We start from the raw sequence: 18,810 nt of genomic DNA on the forward strand, positions 1-18,810 counted from the left end.
AGCATCAGGGTCTTTTCTAGTGAGTCAGTTCTTCACATCAGGTTGCCAAAGTATTGGAGTTTCAATTTCAGCATCAGTCCTTCCAATGAGTATTCAGGACTGGTTTCCTTTAGAGTGGATTGGTTGGATCTCCTTGCAGTCCAAGGGACTCTCAAGAGTCTTCTCCAACACCACAGTTCAAAAGCATCAATTCTTCAGCGTTCAACTTTCTTTATAGTCCAACTCTCACATGCATACATGACTACTGGAAAAAAACATAGCTTTGATTAGACAGACCTTTGTTGGCAAAGTCATGTCTCTGATTTTAAATAAGCTATTCTGATTGTTTATAACTTTTCTTGCAAGCAGCAAGTGTCTTTTCATTTCATGGTTGCAGTCACCATCTGCAGTGATTTTGGAGCCTAAAGAAATAAAGTCTCTCACTGTTTCCACTGTTTCCCCATCTATTTGCCATGAATTGATGGGACCAAATTTCATAATCTTAGTTTTCTGAGTGTTAACTTTTAAGCCAAACTTTTCACTCTCCTCTTTCACTTTAATTAAGAGGCTCTTTAGTTCTTTTTTGCTTTATACCATTAGGGTGGTATCATCTGCATATATGAGATTATTGATATTTCTCCAAGCAATCTTGATTCCAGCTTGTGCTTCATTCAGTCCACCATTTCTCATGATGCAGTCTATATATAAGTTAAGTAAGCAGGGTGACTATATACACCCTTGACATACTCCTTTACCTGTTTGGAACCATTCTGTTGTTCCATGTCCAGTTCCAACTGTTGCTTCCTGACCTGCATACAGATTTCTCAGGAGGCAGATCAGGTGGTCTGGTATTCCTATCTCTTGAAGAATTTTCCACAGTTTGCTGTGATCCACAAAAAGTTTTTGGCATAGTTAATAAAGGAGAAGTAGATGCTTTTCTGGAACTCTCTTGCTTTTTCGATGGTCCAATGGATGTTGGCAATTTGATTTCTGGTTCCTTTGCCATTTCTAAGTCTAGCTTGAATATCTGGAAGTTCATGGTTCACGTACTGTTGAAACGTGGCTTGGAGAATTTTGAAATCCATCTAAGCATATTTTATTTAAAAATAATTTATCTTATTGCTATCACTAATAACACTATATCACTCCCTTAATATGCAAAGTAATACAGATTACAGTCTAAGGATTAATAAATGATTGAAGAATTAACTTTTAATAGCCTGCTTCATTAATATTTTAAATCTACAGAAATAAAATAAAAGGAAATTTTTTTCTTTATTTATACTAACAGATTGCAAAAACTATTTAAATCTATTTAGTAATGTCAGGCTTTCAAAGAAAGAAGTGAATGCATGAAAAAAACTTTCTATGTTTTATTTGGAACAAGTATATACATGTAATGCTGCTGCTGCTGCTGCTGCTGCTAAGTCACTTCAGTCGTTTCCGACTCTGTGCAATCCCATGGACTGCAGCCTCCCAGGCTCTTCCATCCTTGGGATTTTCCAGGCAAGAGTACTGGAGTGGGTTGCCATTGCCCTCTCCATCCGCGTAATGTGGCTTCCTCAATTTCTCCGTGGGTAAGGAATCAGCCTGCAATGCAGGAGACACAGTAGATGCAGGTTCTATTTCTGGAATAGGAAAATCCCCTGGAGGAGGAAATAGCAACCCCCTCAAGTATTGTTGCCTGAAAAATGCCAAGGACAGAGGAGCCTGGCAGGCTACAGTAGTCCAAAAGGTTACAAAAATTTGAACATGACTGAGAGAGTAAGCACAGCATAGCACAGCCCATGTACATGTGAAAATGTGGAATTAAATGTTTTTGTTTCTTTTTTTTTTTCAATAAGCCTTATGGCTTCCAGAAACTTTCTGCACATGCATCAGCAGGCATCACTCTAACTTTGACTTTTTAGGAGCACTGTGTTATTGCTGTGCAGATTTGGAACTTGTGTTTAATGTGAGACTATTAAAAGCTCCAAATTTTAATTATGACTAGAGTCACAAAGAATGTCACACAACTGAAGTGACTTAGCACACACACAAATAAATATTTATCATAATACTCAGTCTTATATTCTTTCCAAATTTCTACATTATAATAAATTTCCAATGAAATATAATAATTATCTTTAGATGGGAAAAATCCCAAATTAGATAAAAGTGAAAGAATGATATGAGAGTATCCTTGCCAAAGGTACCAACCAGAGCCTGCCTCAGGTCAAGAGGCTCAAACTTGGCAAAATAATTTATTAGTCATAACCATACTACAATATCTATAGGAGAGGTAACCAGTCATCCAGATAGTATTTACCAATAAGGCTTCATCCCAGACAGAATAAATCATAAATTATCTGGATACAGCACAGGAACAAAAGTTTCTAACAATCCCCTTTTCTACCTATCAAGTAGCCAGCTGAATTCTAATCCAGAATATGTATTTGAGAATCTACATACCCAAATAATGATATCAAAACAATCAAACAAAAATACACTTCCTACAAATTATGGAATCTTTTTAATTGTGTAATCCAAATTCTTCAAGAAAGAAGAGATGACTTTTCTGTCAAATCCTTAACCCTTCAAAAGGTCATGATATTGAAATTAACCTAGTATAAATAGCATTCCTCAACACACATGCACATACACACACATAAACTGTTATGCTTATTATGCACAGGATATTGGGTAATATGACAAGATCTTACATTCAGGAATGATACTTTTCACATTTTTATAAACTGAAAGTCTTATTTATAGCATCTAAGTTTAAGGGATAGTTAATAAATTAGTCTTCTAAACAAATGCCTATGAAAATACCTACTGGTGTAGGAATAATCACAAAAGAATTTTTGCAAACATATGTGTGAAATATATTGAAAATATGTAATTAAAGTTTATTTTTTAACATATTTGTGTCTGTTACCTACCAAATTATCAAATAGATAACTTTTACTGGTAGATCATGGTTTCAGATTAGATTGCATTATAAAATGAATTATTCACAGATTTTGCAAAAGATTGTGAATATTATATATTTAAATATTCTTAGGATAGGAAAATATCTAACATTTATGCTATTTATGTGCAATGTATATCCTCTGATTTCCCTTACTTATCTAATATTTATTTGAGAAAGCTTATAATAAAAGATTAATGCAAAAGAATCAAAGGTAAAGGATAGGGGATAATCACAAAAACAAGGCCTAAAGACAAGGTGCAATGTGAAAAGGATATGGAAGGAAAGAACCTGAGCTAGGACAGTTATTGACACTGCAAACGAAACATCTCACACTCAACTTTCTGGAATTCAACCACACTGAAATTCTGTGAGTGTTTTATCAATCTTGTGGCTCAGCTGTTAAAGAATCCGCCTGCAATGTGGGAGACCTGGGTTCGATCCCTGGGTTGGGAAGATCTCCAGGAAAAGGGAACGGTTACCCACTCCAGTATTCTGGCCTGGAGAATTCCATGGACAACTCCACGTGGTCGCAAAGAGTGGGATATGACTGAGCAACTTTCATTTCACTTCACTTATCAATCTCATTACTTAGAAAGGGGTAGAGCTTCATTTTATCTGGAGAGAGAGATAAGTTGCTAGAATGTTCTATAGCATAGTATATAGAATTTTCAACATCAGTTTTTAAAAAGATGTTAAATCTCTTTTTAAAACTTTAACTTAATGCTTATTATATTAATGGTCAGATTTATTTTTTATAAAACTGTAGAAAAGTGAATCAAACTGATAACTTTATCATAGTTCCAGCTTCAAAATTTATGTTATTTTATTTTTGTTCATGTTAATATTTTATAAATTTTAATGATTAAAAAATGTGAAGGCAAATAGCATTTCCAACTAAGCCTATAAGTTTTTATTCAACCTTTCATCACCCTGCTCATCCTCCCCTCTCTATAAGCTGTGTGTCAGCTTCAGCTCTGAAACAAGGCAACCAGATTCTACTCATTAATACATATACAGTCTCTGGTCGGCTTTTGTCCTTCGTGTCTTTGAACACACTTGCTACAGTCTCCCATGTCATGTGTCCCACTTCCCAAAATGGTTTTAACTATATGCACATAACACAGGCTCTACAAGGCAGGTGTCCCAAAATAAGACGTGATTGAAAAGACAGTAACCTGAGAAGCCAACTGAATGAGGGTACATGATCTCCAGAAAAGCACCAGGCAGACATGTGTGTTTGTGTCACTTGTCACAAGCACTGACAGAACTTAAGGCATGTGGGCCTGATTGTTTACCACAGGTTTGATGCTTTCTGAGTTTATCCTAGATCAGCCAGAGGACCTCTGGCCTTCATGAGACTGTGTGCTATGCCTTATTACTGTTTAATAAAACCTCTTTTCCAGCTTATAAGGTTCCTTCCTGATAGGCACATAGTCCTATCAAACTACAATACAATTATTACCATCTCCACCAAGATGCTTTTAAAGCTAAATTCCCCAGGCTTATGTGCACATGTTTATGGTGGGCTGCATAAAACTCAATCAAATGTGTATACTAGAAATTTTGGCAACTCACATCAATATATTACATTCATTCAGAAAATTAGTTCTTCGTGTAAAGCATATTTTTTTTCATCTCAATGTATTTTGATTGTGACTATTCATTTTTTAATCAATGAAGATCATTTTCAGGTTTGCTCAGTATGACATGAGAGCACACTGTATTAATGTATCCTCCATACAGGTTCTTACCAACTTCAGCTCTCCTGACTTGTCAGCCTCCATAATCTTTACAATTAATATCTTTACCTATTTATATTTGTGCTTCCCTGATGGCTCAAATTGTATATCTATCTATATCTGTATCATCTCTATCTGTATGTCTATATCTATATCTATCTATATACATATATATATCTAATACATATATATATCTACTATTGGTTCTGTTTCTCTGGGAATCCTATTGCATATTTTGGTACTGAATGTGGTTCTAGAGGAACAGAATTGTAAAGAACAAATCTTTTAAAATTTGTTCTATGCTATCTGAAATTTTCTCTCTAGTCTCTCTAAGACTGAGAGATGCTAATGACATTAATTTCAGTAGTAAAAAGATCACAGAGAGTCCATGATGGGATCTGGCAGTGGAGATAAACAAGCTGTCACAACTGGGTATTATTAATCCACCAGGTATAAGAAGCAAGAATATGGGGTAAGGGTTGGCTTGTGTATACAGTCTTTTCAAACATTTTTCCTCAAACAAACGAATATAAAGAGATTGACTGATTGCTCCTAACTGTCTCTAGACAAAGTGTGGAAAGAAAAGGATGAGCTTCATGATTCAAGTTCACAGGTCAAGCATTATTACCTGAAAGCAATTGTATGTTCCCTAAAGGGGACTCATGTTCTTTTACCTCAGGGCTAAGATTGATGAAAATCAAATATAGAATATCCTCCTGTGACCTGAATATTAATTAGACCTCAGAAGGTGAAAACACATTGAAAATTAAATTTTTACCAGGTGTGCTCATTGATAAAGTTAATGCCTATTATAACTAGCATCATAAAGGATAGGAGAGCACATCTATGCTTCTTTGATATCTAGGCTTACAGAAATAAATAGCTTCAATTCTGCCAATACAACTCGATCCATCATTAGTAATTACTACATGGCTTTGTTACTGTTCAGTTGCTACGACATGTCTGACTCTTTGCGACTCCATGAACTGTGTAATGGCAGGCTTCCCTGTCCTTCACCATCTCCATGAATTTATTCAAATTCACATCCATTGAGTTGGTGATGCCATCCAACCATTTTATCCTCTGCTACCCCCTTTTGCTCCTGCCTACAAACTTTCCGAGCATCAGTCTTTTCCAACGAGTTGGCTGTTCGCATCAGATGTCCAAAGTATAGGCATTTCAGTTCCAGCATCATTCCTTCCAATGAATATTCAGGGCTGATTTCTTTTAGGATTGACAAGTTTGATTTTCTTGCTGTACAAGGGACTCCTAAGAGTCTTCTCCAGCACCACAATTCAAAAGCATCACTTCTTTGGTGCTCAGCTTTTTTTTTTTGTGGTCCAAGGCTCACATCCTTACATGATTACTGGAAATAACATAGCTTCACTATATAGACCTCTGTCAGCAAAGTGATGGATCTGATTTTAAATATGCTGTCTAGATTTGTCACAGCTTTCCTTTCAAAGAACAAGTGTTTTCGAATTTCACAGCTAGAGTCACTGTCCACAGTGATTTTAGAGCTCAAGAAAAGAATATATGCCAATGTTTCCACTTTTTCCCCATCTATTTGTCATGAAGTGATGTGACTGAATGCCTTGTTAGTTTTTTGAATGTTGACTTTTAAGCCACCTTTTTCATTTTCACCCTCATAAAGAGACTCTATGTGTAATTAATCTATGTGGCCTTATTTTGATATCTTGTGCCAAGATAAATAAATAAGAGAAAAACATACCTGACTCCATATTGTATCTATTCCTTTAGCTCTAACCATTGTGTTTCTTGCCTCTGCTTAGTCATGCTGGCTCTGAACGTTTGTAGCCCACCAGGCTCCTCCGTCCATGGAATTATTCTGGCAAGAATACTGGAGTGGGTTGCCATTTCCTCCTCCAGGGGATCTTCCCAACCCAGGGATCGAACTGCATTTCCTGCAAGTCCTGAATTGGCAGGTGTTTTATTTACCACAGAGCCACCTGGGAAGCAGTATAAAAGAACCCTAATTCTAAATCAAGGAAGATGATTCTTTGAACACTAGTTCACTATCTTTTTGCTCTGTTGGCTTTCTAAACAAAGCCCTGCTTCCTTGCCTCAAACAACTAGTCCTTCAGTTAATTGGTCTGTTCAGCAAGCAGCACAAGCTTGGACTCAGTAACAAATACATTTATGAAAGCATAAACAGGTTGGCATGTGGATGGATGAATGAATACATATATAATGCATTATTTTGTTACAGCACATTTAAAAATGCCTAAAATTAACAGGTTGTTTATGAAGCAATAAATGTGGATTACTCTATTTACTATAACATATTTATTAATTTATCTTTCTCTGTGTAGCATTTTAACAAGTGTATATTCACTGGCTTCCCAGGTGGTGCTAGTGGTAAAGAATCTGCCTGCCAATGGAAGAGAAGTAAGAGAGATAGGTTCGACCCCTGGGTCAGGAAGATCCCTTGAAGGACAGCTTGACAACTCACTCCAGTATTTTGCCTGCAGAACCCCATGGACAGAGGAGCCTGGCGGGTTACAGTCCATAGGGTCACAAAGAATTGAACATGACTGAAACAACTTAGCATGCATATACACATACTCAGTGTGAGTATTTGATGTTTTCTCACTCTCTTAGGTCTTAGTGAATAAATTAGGATAACTGTTCTCTATTATGTCTTCTAATATGATGCAGATGCCTACTATTAACCTTGTCTTTCTGCTTTAAAGATCTCACTAACATAAGCATACTCACTTATAAGCATTTCAAAATAATTTTTGAAACAACATTCTTATATAAACACTAAAATAATGATAGCTTGAAAAGTTGTTATAGACTCTTGGATAGCTTTTATAAATATAAAATATATGTTAAATTTGAAGCAACAAATGGACAAATTGGAAGACTGGCTATCATGTCTGTCATTTTCTAATACATTTTTTGGATTAGTCTCTGAATAATGACTGCAATTATTTTGCTGTTAGTTTTGCTATGAATAGTTACCCATTTTTAAATAGAATTTAAATTTTTAAAAGTCAGTTTCTTATTCATGAGACCAGCCCAGAATTGACTTTAACTTGTATCCAAATAACAGAGGATAGAGAAATCACATTTTCTGAGGAATACAAAGGCAAACTATGCTTTCCTCTGTTAAATTTTTGGCTGCTGTTTTATAATACATTTTAGATTTAGTCAGCATTTTTGAAGTTTGTGAATATTAGAAATTTCTTAAGAAGTGCCATGACAACAAGAAAAGCCCTGCTATCTTCTATTTATAAAAATGATTATTTTGGAGAGGCAGTTTCCTTCATTAGCTTTGGAAGGTTTTTTATATTGTAGCAGCAGAATACAGTTTTCAGAGAAATTAGAAAACTACAAAAACATAAGAAATTATGTGGTGTCTACCCATAGGGAATTATTAAACAAAAGAAAATTCCCTAAATACAGGTAACCAGAATATTACTGGAAAATCATGTTGGATTGTGAGTGAAGAAGTATCTCTGTACCTGATAAAATGAGAAGGCAATTTAGGAGCTACATCATTTAACCAGTAATGATACACAGGGAAAAAAAAAAAAAAAAAAACAGGAACAAATACTTCCCATGGATGACTGGAACTTACACATTTTGTATCAACAGTTTGAATGATTACCAAGTCAGTCATCATTGGCCAACTTGTTTGGTTAACCAACATGTTGGTCTCTATCCCTCAGAGATCCTGAGGCTGCCTATATAACAAGAAATGTTTCCTGGGATAGCAAGGCAAACAGGAAGTGAAATGAAATTTCTGACCCACCTCAAATATTCTTCCTAACCACTTTCTCATTATGCCTGTTGATATTATAAATACAGAAAATATCGTTAGAAAATATCAAAATGTTATAAACTCAGAAAATATCATTGTTCTAACTGGAACAATGCTTTTTTGATATATAAATCTGTATTAAAAAAAATGTTTATATCAATCTCTGTTTCCATTTGGGGATTGTCCAGTTGCTTAATAAATTAAATTTTTATAAAGTATGCATGAATCACAATCATACTTTGAAATTAACAATGAAGCTCTTGTGGATTGTCTCAATTTCAGCCAATTATAGACTTCTTTGCTATCACTTGTTTCTTACTAATGGGTTTATAGCTTTTCACAGGGCCTTTTAAATCTGTTTCACCCCATTTCATTTTCATTAATGATTTCATTCAATGATCTCATTAAATCATTTCACCTTCAAAGCTCAGTTCAAATATTACATTCTGTAATCCCACAGGCAAACTATTGACTGCCCCCACCAAGACAACATCTTCACTGAACTAAAAAAAAAAAAAAAAAAACAAAAAAAAACAGAATTTCTACTTGTTTTAAATTAAAAATTAGGTCCCAGAAAACAATGGAAATACACACATATTTTTAAATCTTAATATCAATTCAGTTCAGTAGCTCAGTCGTGTCCGACTCTTAGTGACCCCATGAATTGCAGCATGCCAGGCCTCCCTGTTCATCACCAACTCCCAGAGTCCACCCAAATCCATGTCCATTGAGATGGTGATGCCATCCAACCATTTCATCCTCTGTCGTCTCATTCTCCTCCTGCCCTCAAGCTCTGTCAGCATCCGGGTCTTTTCAAATGAGTCAGCTCTTCACATAAGGTGGCCAAATTATTGGAGTTTCAGCTTCAGCATCAGTCCTTCCAATGAACACCCAGGACTGATCTCCTTTAAGATGGACTGGTTGGATCTCCTTGCAGTCCAAGGGACTCTTAAGAGTATTCTCCAACACCACAGTTCAAAAGCATCAATTCTTTGGCACTCAGCTTTCTTTATAGTCCAATTCTCACATGCATACATGACCACTGGAAAAACAGTAGCTTTGACTAGATGAACCTTTGTTGGCAAAGTAATGTCTCTGCTTTATAATATGCTGTCCAGGTTTGTCATAACTTTCCTTCCAAGGAGTAAGCATCTTTTAATTTCATGGCTGCAATCACCATCTGCAGTGATTTTGGAGCCCAGAAAAATAAAGTCAGCCTCTGTTTCCACTGTTTCCCCATCTATTTCCCATTAAGGGATGGGACCAGATACCATAATTTTAGTTTTCTGAATGTTGAGCTTTAAGCCAAATTTTTCACTCTCCTCTTTCACTTTTACCAATAGTCTCTTTAGTTCTTCTTCACTTTCTGTGATATGAAGTCTTTAATACTGATAAAACTATATTACTGATGTACTTAAGATTCACTGAAGTGAAAACAAACAAAAAATATACCAAAAATCTACCAAAATCTACCAAATCTATCAAAAATTACTAACAGAGTAAAAATATTTGTTTTTTTTGAAATAACTTTAAATGCTTTAAATGAAATGAATAGAAAAATACAAAAATAAGCTATCAGCAATGTTACCTATATATTCTGGGTATTTTCACACTGAAATTGGGAACCATAGTTGTAAATTCTTTATGATCTTGTGTGTGTGTGTTTTGATATTTATATAAGGTTTTACAGTTTTATCTTATTTTTGTTTGTTTGGATGGCTGCTATTTTTTTTTTTTTAAACTGGTGTGTTGCTAGCTTTTAACTTCACAACGAAAATGCAAGAAAGTGAAATGAAGTAAAGTCTGTAATAGCTAAAATAGTCTTATATTCTAGTAATATTATCACACTCACTTAATGTGCTGGATTTCTCTCAGCAAGCTCAAGATTACTTCACTATCTCATAACAGTAATGTAGGCAAGTAGACAAAGGGGAAATAGAATGCCAAACTATACAATGGAAAATTGAAAAATAAGTATGGTACTTCATAGAGATTTCGGTCTCTGATAAAAAACCATTTCTCCTTTAGCTACTTTGGCCCACAATGGATGCTGTCCATGGTTATATTTTTTACTGCTATTTTCTTTGGAATATTCCACTCTGTACAGATGAGCTGAACATAAATTGTGTGTATATACATATATATCATACAAATAATTCATGTATATGATGAATATTTTGAGTCACTTCTCTTGGCAAGTTAATTTGCATTATACTGATGAAAAGCTGTCCTTCCTTTTATTAACAGATGGTTATTCTATAAGACTTTGAAATAAATGTTTGACCTTAAGAATCTAGTTCTTTTGGAGGAAATCCCAGATATGCATACAATTAGAACCAATGTTGAATATTTTGTGTTGCCAGATAACTAATTAAATTCCTGCACATAAACTTTTTTCTTCCTGAAAGGAAACATTTAGTAAATGATTTTATAATTATGCAAACTTTGCTTTGTATAGATTTTGCATTCTAATAAGTTAGGGGAACTACAACTTAAAATGAAATCAGAATTTGAAAGAAAACATATTGTACTGGAGCTAAAGAGCTGCCATCTAACAACATAGGTTACTTTCAGGGAAGATGCAATTCCCTTGTCGTCTTAAAAGTCACATATATTCTGTTTATTTTATTTTCTTTTTTTGTCATTTATGGAAGAAGTTTAAACTCACGAAGTACTAATAAGAATCTTCCAGAGTGAAGGAGATCTGTCCTCTTTCCGAGAGCCTTTTTCTTGTGTATGTGTGTGTGAAATTCACTCAGTCATATCTGACTCTGTGGCCTCATAGACTGTAGCTTGCCAGGTTCCTCTGTCCTTGGAATTCTCCAGGACAAAATACTGGAGTCAGTAGCTGTTCACTTCTCCAGGAGATCTACCCAATCCAGGGATCAAAACTAGGTCTCCACATTGCAGGTGGATTCTTTACCATCTGGGCCACCAGGAAGCCCAAGCATACTGAGGTGGATAGCCTATCCCTTATCCAAAGGATCTTCCCAACCCAGAAATTGAACCAGGATCTGCTGCATTGCAGGCAGATCCTTTACCAGCTGAGCTACCAGGGAAGACCTCTCAAATATGTGTTTATTGCTCATGTATAGTTATATAAGGCTTCAGTAAGCAAATGTCCAAGGATCAATGTAAGTAGAACTCATTCCCAGCATCATTCTCTATGTTTCCACAAGATACTGAGTAGAGTAGTATGTTATAAACAGCACTAAATAAGCAGTAACTGTTAAATGAAATGGAATTGTAATGAGAGAATAATTACCTTAAAATATCTGAAGCTTTTGATTTGTTAAATATTTTCACCCCATCATTATTTTATTTTATTTTTGATTTTCAGGTTGTAATCAGTATAGAGAAGACTCAAATTTACATATGATGGAATTGGTAGAGACCTGGAGTGAATGGCTTAGTTATGGCATAAACTGAAATATTTGACATTTCAATTTGAGCTTCTTGCTAAGTCATCTGTGCCATTATAGTCTTTATAAATATGTATATATGTATATATATAAACTGATAAACAGGAGTTAAAGATATTTTAGGGCTAGTGATATTGTGGAATGGATATATAGATACATAAATAGACCTATAGATACATACATATACATGTATATGTTGTTCAGTCACTAAGTCACATCTGACTTTTTGTGACATCATGGACCACAGCACGCCGGGCTTCCCCGTCCTTCACCATCTCCCAGGGCTTGCTCAAACTCATGTCCATTGTGTCAATAATGCCATCCAACAATCTTATCCTCTGTTGTCCTCCTTTTTTCAATCTTTCCCAGCATCAGGATCTTTCCAAATGACTCAGCTCTTTGCATCAGATGGCCAAAGTATTGGAGTTTCAGCTTCAGCATCAGTCTTTGCAATTAATATTCAGGGTTGATTTCTTTAGGACTGACTCGTTGGATCTCCTTGCAGGATGAGGGACTCTCAACAGTCTTCTCCAGCACCACACTTTGAAAGCATCAATTCTCCAGCTCTCAGCCTTCTTTATGGTTCAATTCTCACATCCGTACATGACTACTGGAAAAACCATAGCTTTGGCTATATGGACCTTTATCAGCAAAGTGATATCTCTGCTTTTTAATATGCTCTGAAGATTTGACATCAGTTTTCTTCCAAGGAGCAAGCATGTTTTCATTTCATGGCTGCAGTCACCATCCAAGTGACTTTGGAACCCCCCAAAATAAAATATCTCACTGTTTCTTTTTTAACCCATATATTTTCTAGGGCTTTCCTGGTGACTCAGTAAAGAATCCATCTGCTATTTGGGAGACCTGGGTTCAATCCCTAGGTTGGAATAATCCCCTGGAGGAGGGCATGGCAACACAACTCTAGTATTCTGGCCTGTAGAATTCCATGGAAAGAGGAGCCTGACAGGCGATTTACAGTCCCTGGGGTTGCAAAGAGTCAGACACGACTGAGTACTTTCATTTTCACTTTCTCCTCGAAGTGATGAAACTGGATGCAATGATTTATTTTTTTTTTTTTTTTAATGCGGATTTTAAGGTCAGCTTCTTCACTCCTCTTTCACCCTCATCACGAGGATATTTAGTTCCTCTTCTCTTTCTGTCATTAGGGTGGTGTCATCTGCATATCTGAGGTGGTTAATATTTCTCCCAGTAATTTTCATTCCAGCTTGTGATTCATCCAGCCTGATGTTTTCCATGATGTACTCTGCATATATGTTAAATAAGCAGGATGACTATACAGTATTGATATACTCCTTTCTTTATTTTGAATCAGTCCATTGTTCATGTCCAGTGTTAATTGCTGATTTTTGACTTATATACAGGTTTCTCAGGAAGCAGGTAAGGTAATCTGGTATTCTCCACAGTTTGTTGTGATCCGCAAAGTGAAAGGCTTTAACTTAGACAATGAAGCAGAAGTAGAAAATTTTTTTTTTTTATGGAATTCTCTTGCTTTTTCTATGATCCAATGGATGTTACAATTTGACCTCTGGTCTCTCTCCATTTGCTAAATTCAGCTTCACATCTGGCATTTCTCAATTTATGTAAAATTAAAACCTAGTTTGAATGATTTTGAGCATTACCTTGCTAACATGTGAAATGACCACAATTTTACAGTAGTTTGAATATTCTTTGACACTCCCTTTCTTTAAAATTTAAATGAAAAAATGACCTTTTCCAGTCCTGTGGCTACTGCTCAGTTTTCCAAATTAGCTAGCACATTGAGTGCAGCTCTTTCACAGAAACAATGCGTATAATTGGAATTAGCTCAGCTCTAATTCCATCACTTTTTCACTAGCTTCGTTCATAGTAATGCTTCTAGAATCCACCTGACTTTACACTCCAGGATGACTGGCTGTAGGTGAGTGACCACACCATCATGGTTATCTAGGTCATTAAGACGTTTTTCTGGATAGCTCTTCTCTGTGTTCTTGTCAACACTTCTTAATCCCTTCTGATTCTTTTAGGTCCTCATTTTTTCTTTCCTTTACTGTACCTATCTTTGTATGTTCCCTCAGTTAAGTTCAGTTCAGTTGTTCAGTCCTGTCCAACTCTTTGTGACCCCATGTACTACAGCACATCAGGCCTCCCTGTCAACCGGAGTTTACACAAACTCATGTCCATTGATTCAGTGATGCCATCTAACCATCTCATCCCCTTCTCCTCCTGCCTTCAATATTTCCCAGTATCAGGGTCTTTCCCAGTATCAGGGTCTTTTACAATGAGTCAGTTCTTCACATCAAGTGGCCAGAGTATTAGAGTTTCAGATTTAGCATCAGTCCTTCCAATGAACACTCAGGACTGATTTCCTCTAGGATGAACTGGTATGATCTCCTTGCTGTCCAAGGGACTCTCAAGAGTATTCTCCAATACCACAATTCAAAAGCATAAATTCTTTAGCACTCAGCTTTCTTTATAGTCCAACTCTCACATTCATACATGACTATTGGAAAAACCATAGGTTTGACTAGATGAACTTTGGTTGCTAAAGTAATATCTTTGTTTTTTAATATGCTGTCTAGGTTAGTTATAACTTTTATTCTAAGGAGCAAGTATCTTTTCATTTCATGGCTGCTCTCACTTTCTGCAGTGATTTTGGAGCCCTCCCCCCCAAAAAAATTAAGTCTGTCACTATTTCCACTGTTTCTCCATCTATTTGCCATGAAGTGGTGGGACCAGTGGTCATGATCTTAGATTTCTGAATGTTGAGCTTCAAGCCAACTTTTTCACTCTCCTCTTTCATTTTCATCAATAGGCTCTTTAGTTCTTCTTCACTTTCTGCCATTAGGGTGGTATCATCTGCATATCTTAGGTTATTGATACTTCTCCCAGCAATCTTCATTCAAGCTTGTGCTTCATCCAGGCCAACACTTCTCATCATGTACTCTGCATATAAATTAAATAAGCAGGGTGACAGTATAGAGCCTTGACACACACCTTTTCCAATTTGAAACCAGTTTTTGTTCCATGTCCAGTTCTAACTGTTGGTTCTTGACCTGCAGATTTATCAGGAAGCACTCAGGTGCTCTGGTATTCCCATCCCTTGAAGTATTTTGCACAGTCTGTTGTGATCCACAGAGTCAAAGGATTTGGCATAGTCAATAAAGCAGAAGTAGATGTTTTTCTGGAACTCTCTTGCTTTTTTGATGATCCAGCCGGATGTTGGCAGTTTGATCTATGGTTCCTCTGACTTTTCTAAATACAGCTTGAACATCTGGAAATTCACATTTCACATACTGTTGAAGCCTGGCTTGGAGAATTTTGAGCATTACTTTGCTAGTGTGTGAGATGAGTGCAATGGTGCAGTAGTTTGAGCATTCTTTGGCATTGCCTTTCTTAGGAATTGAAATGAAAACTGACCTTTTCCAGTCTTGTGGCCACTGCTGAGTTTTCCAAATTTGCTGGCATATTGAGTGCAGCACTTTCACAGCATCATCTTCCAGTATTTGAAATAGCTCAACTGGAATTCCATCACCTCCACTAGCTTTCTCTGTAACGATGCTTCCTAAGGCCCACTTGACTTCACATTCCAGGATGTCTGGCTCTAGGTCAGTGATCACACCATCGTGATTATCTGGGTCGTGAAGGTCATTTTTTGGTACAGTTTTTCTCTGTATTCTTGCCAACTCTTCTTAATATATTCTGCTTCTGTTAGGCCCATACTATTTCTGTCCTTTATTGTATCCATCTTTGCATGAAAAGTTCTCTTGATATCTGTAATTTTATTGAAGAGATCTCTTGTCTTTCTCATTTTATTGTTTTCCTCTATTTCTTTGCACTTTTCACATAGAAAGTCTTTCTTATCACTCCTTGCTATTTTTTTTTTTTGGGGGGGGGACTCTGCATTCATTTGGTATCTTCCACTTTTTCCTTTGATTTTACTTCTCTTCTTTTCTCTGCTACTTGTAAGATCTCCTTCTTCTAAGTCACTTCAGTCGTGTCCGACTCTGTGCAACCCCATAGATGGCAGCGCACCAGGCTCCCCCGTCCCTGGGATTCTTCAAGCAAGAACTCTGGAGTGGGTTGCCATTTCCTTCTCCAATGCATGAAAGTGAAAAATGAAAGTGAAGTCGCTCAGTCGTGTCCGACTCTTAGCGACCCCATGGACTGCAGCCTACCAGGCTTCGCCATCCATGGGATTTTCCAAGCAAGAGTACTGGAGTGGGGTGCCATTGCCTTCTCCGTAGGCAACCATTTTGCCTTCTTGCATGTATTTTTCTTGGGAATGAATTTGGTCATCACATCATGTACAATGTTATGTACCTCCAGTACCACATTTCTTCAGGCACTCTGTCAGATCTATCCCTTGTACCTATTTGTCACTTCCTCTGTGTAATCATAAGAGATTTCACTTAGGGCATACATTAATAGCTTAGTATTTTTCCTTACTTTCTTTAAGTCTGAATTTTGCAGTAAGGCACTCATGATCTGAGTCGCAGTCAATCTCAGGTCTTGTTTTTGCTGACAATAAAGGGCTTCTCCATATTCTGGTGCAAATAATATATTCAATCTGATTTTGATACTGGCTATCTGGTGATGACCATGTGTAGAGTCGTCTTTTGTAATGTTGGAAGAGGGTGTTTGATATGACCAGTATGTTTTCTTGGTAAAACTCAGTTAACCTTCCCTTGCTTCATTTTGTATTTCAATGTCAAACTTGCCTGCTATTCCAGGTATCTCTTAACTTCCTACTTTTTCATTACACTATGCTATGAAGAAAAGGACATCCTTTTCTGTTATTAGTTCTAGAAGGTCTTATAGGTCTTCACAGAACCGTTTAACTTCAGCTTCATCAGCATTATTGGTTGGAACATAGACTTTGATTACTGTAATGTTGAACGATTTGCCTTCAAAACAAACCAATATCATTCTGTTATCTTTAAGGTTACACCAAGGTACTGCACTTTGGACTTTTTTGTTCACTCTGAGGGTCATCCATTCCTTATAAGGGATTTTGCCTGCAGTAGTAGATATGACGGTCATCTGAATTAAATTCTCCCATTCCTTTCCTTTTTAGTTCACTTATTCCTAAGATGTTGATGTTCACTCTTGCCATCTTCTGTTTGACCACTTCAAATTTACCTTGATTCAAGGACCTGACATTCCAGGTTCCTATGCAATATTGTTCTTTACAATTGGACACATTCACAACTGGATGTTGTTTTTGCTTTGACTCCCTCTCTTCATTCTTTCTAAAGATATTTCTCTGCTCTTCCTCAGTAGCTTATTGGATACCTACTGACCTGGAATCTCATCTTCCAGTTTCATATCTTTTTGCCTTTTCATTCTGTTAATGGAGTTCTCAAGGCAAGAATAAAGCAGTGGTTTGTCATTTCCTTCTCCAATTGACCACATTTTGTCAGAAATCTTAACCATGGCTTGTCCACCTTGGGTGGTCCTGCACGGGATGACTCACAGTTTCAATAAGTTATACAAATCTGTGGTGCATGTGCTCATTTTTTGTTAGTTTTCTGTGACTGTGGTTTTCATCCTGGAGGGCATGGGGTTTCAGTTCTTGCTTCTTCTGTCTGCCCTTTGATGGATGAGAATAAGAGGATTGTGCAAGATTCCTTCCAGGAGGGACTGTCTGTGGGGATAATTGGGTCTTGCTCTTGGGGGAAGAGCCATAATCAGTAAATCATTAATCCAATTTTCTGAGGATGGGTGGGGCTGTGCTGCTCCCTCTCTGTAGTTTGGCCTGCAGTAGCCCACTCCTGGAGTCTGCAGTCTCTATAGGCTCTATTTTAAGGCTAATGGCAACCTCCTCCAAGAGGACTTATTCTATATATATATATATATATAGGCTGCCCCAGTGGCTAAGAGGTAAATAATTCATCTGCAATGTAAGATGCATGGGTTTTAACCTTGGGGTCTGGAAGAGAATATGGCTGACCACTTAATTATTCTTTCCAGGAAAATCCCATGGACAGAGGAGCTTGTTGGGCTACATACAGTCCATGGGGTTGTAAAGAGTTGGACAGTATTGAAGTGACTGAGCAATAGCAGTATGCAATATATACATACAAAGACATACATCTTTAAATATATTCTTGCAAAGATATCTAACTTGTAATTACAGCCCCTTCTTTCCTTTAACTAATTTATTGGTTCTTTACTGTAAAACATCTTTTAAGTATAAAGGTGAAATAAAAATGCATTCAGACAAACAGAAAATGGAGAATTCATCACAGCAGAAATGCTGAGAAGAATATGCTACATAGTGATTATCATAGTTTTGGTAACATAAACCTGTTGGAAGTAGGTAGATAAGATGTAGATAAGAAATAAAAGTGATAAAATGTGACAATGTGGGTAAGACTAGATAAGTATTAGCTGTACAATGTAATAATAATAATGCCTTGTACAGTTTTAAATAAATACAGAACAGCATATACAAAAATAAGTATATATGTAGACAGGGTTAGATGTACTTAAAATGTTTCAGATGTTTGTATGGTCTAGAATGTGATATAAGTATCAATTTTTGTTAAAATATATGAAGCTAATTGTAAATGTAACCCATAAGGTAAGCATGTAAAGAATAGTGAAATTGTGTGTAAATATCAGCTTAATAGTGGAGAAATGCAGTGACACAATGCTTCATCCATCCAAAAGAATATAAAAATGGAAATAATGTAACAGAGGTCAGGTGAAACAAAAGTAAATCAAAGAATGAGGTATATTTAACTCCAATACAAAGCAATTACACTAAATTTGGACTAAAATCTTCATACAAAAGACCAAGGCAAATTAATGTCAGATAAAGGAAGATCTCAGAAATAGATACTAAATAAGAAAGTATGTATTTTTATAGGAATGTGGATTATATCACAAAATGAAAAAATTTGAATATATACTAAATGACAG

This window comes from Bubalus kerabau, chromosome 9 (genome assembly GCF_029407905.1).
Source record: "Bubalus kerabau isolate K-KA32 ecotype Philippines breed swamp buffalo chromosome 9, PCC_UOA_SB_1v2, whole genome shotgun sequence".
NCBI lineage: Eukaryota > Metazoa > Chordata > Mammalia > Artiodactyla > Bovidae > Bubalus > Bubalus kerabau.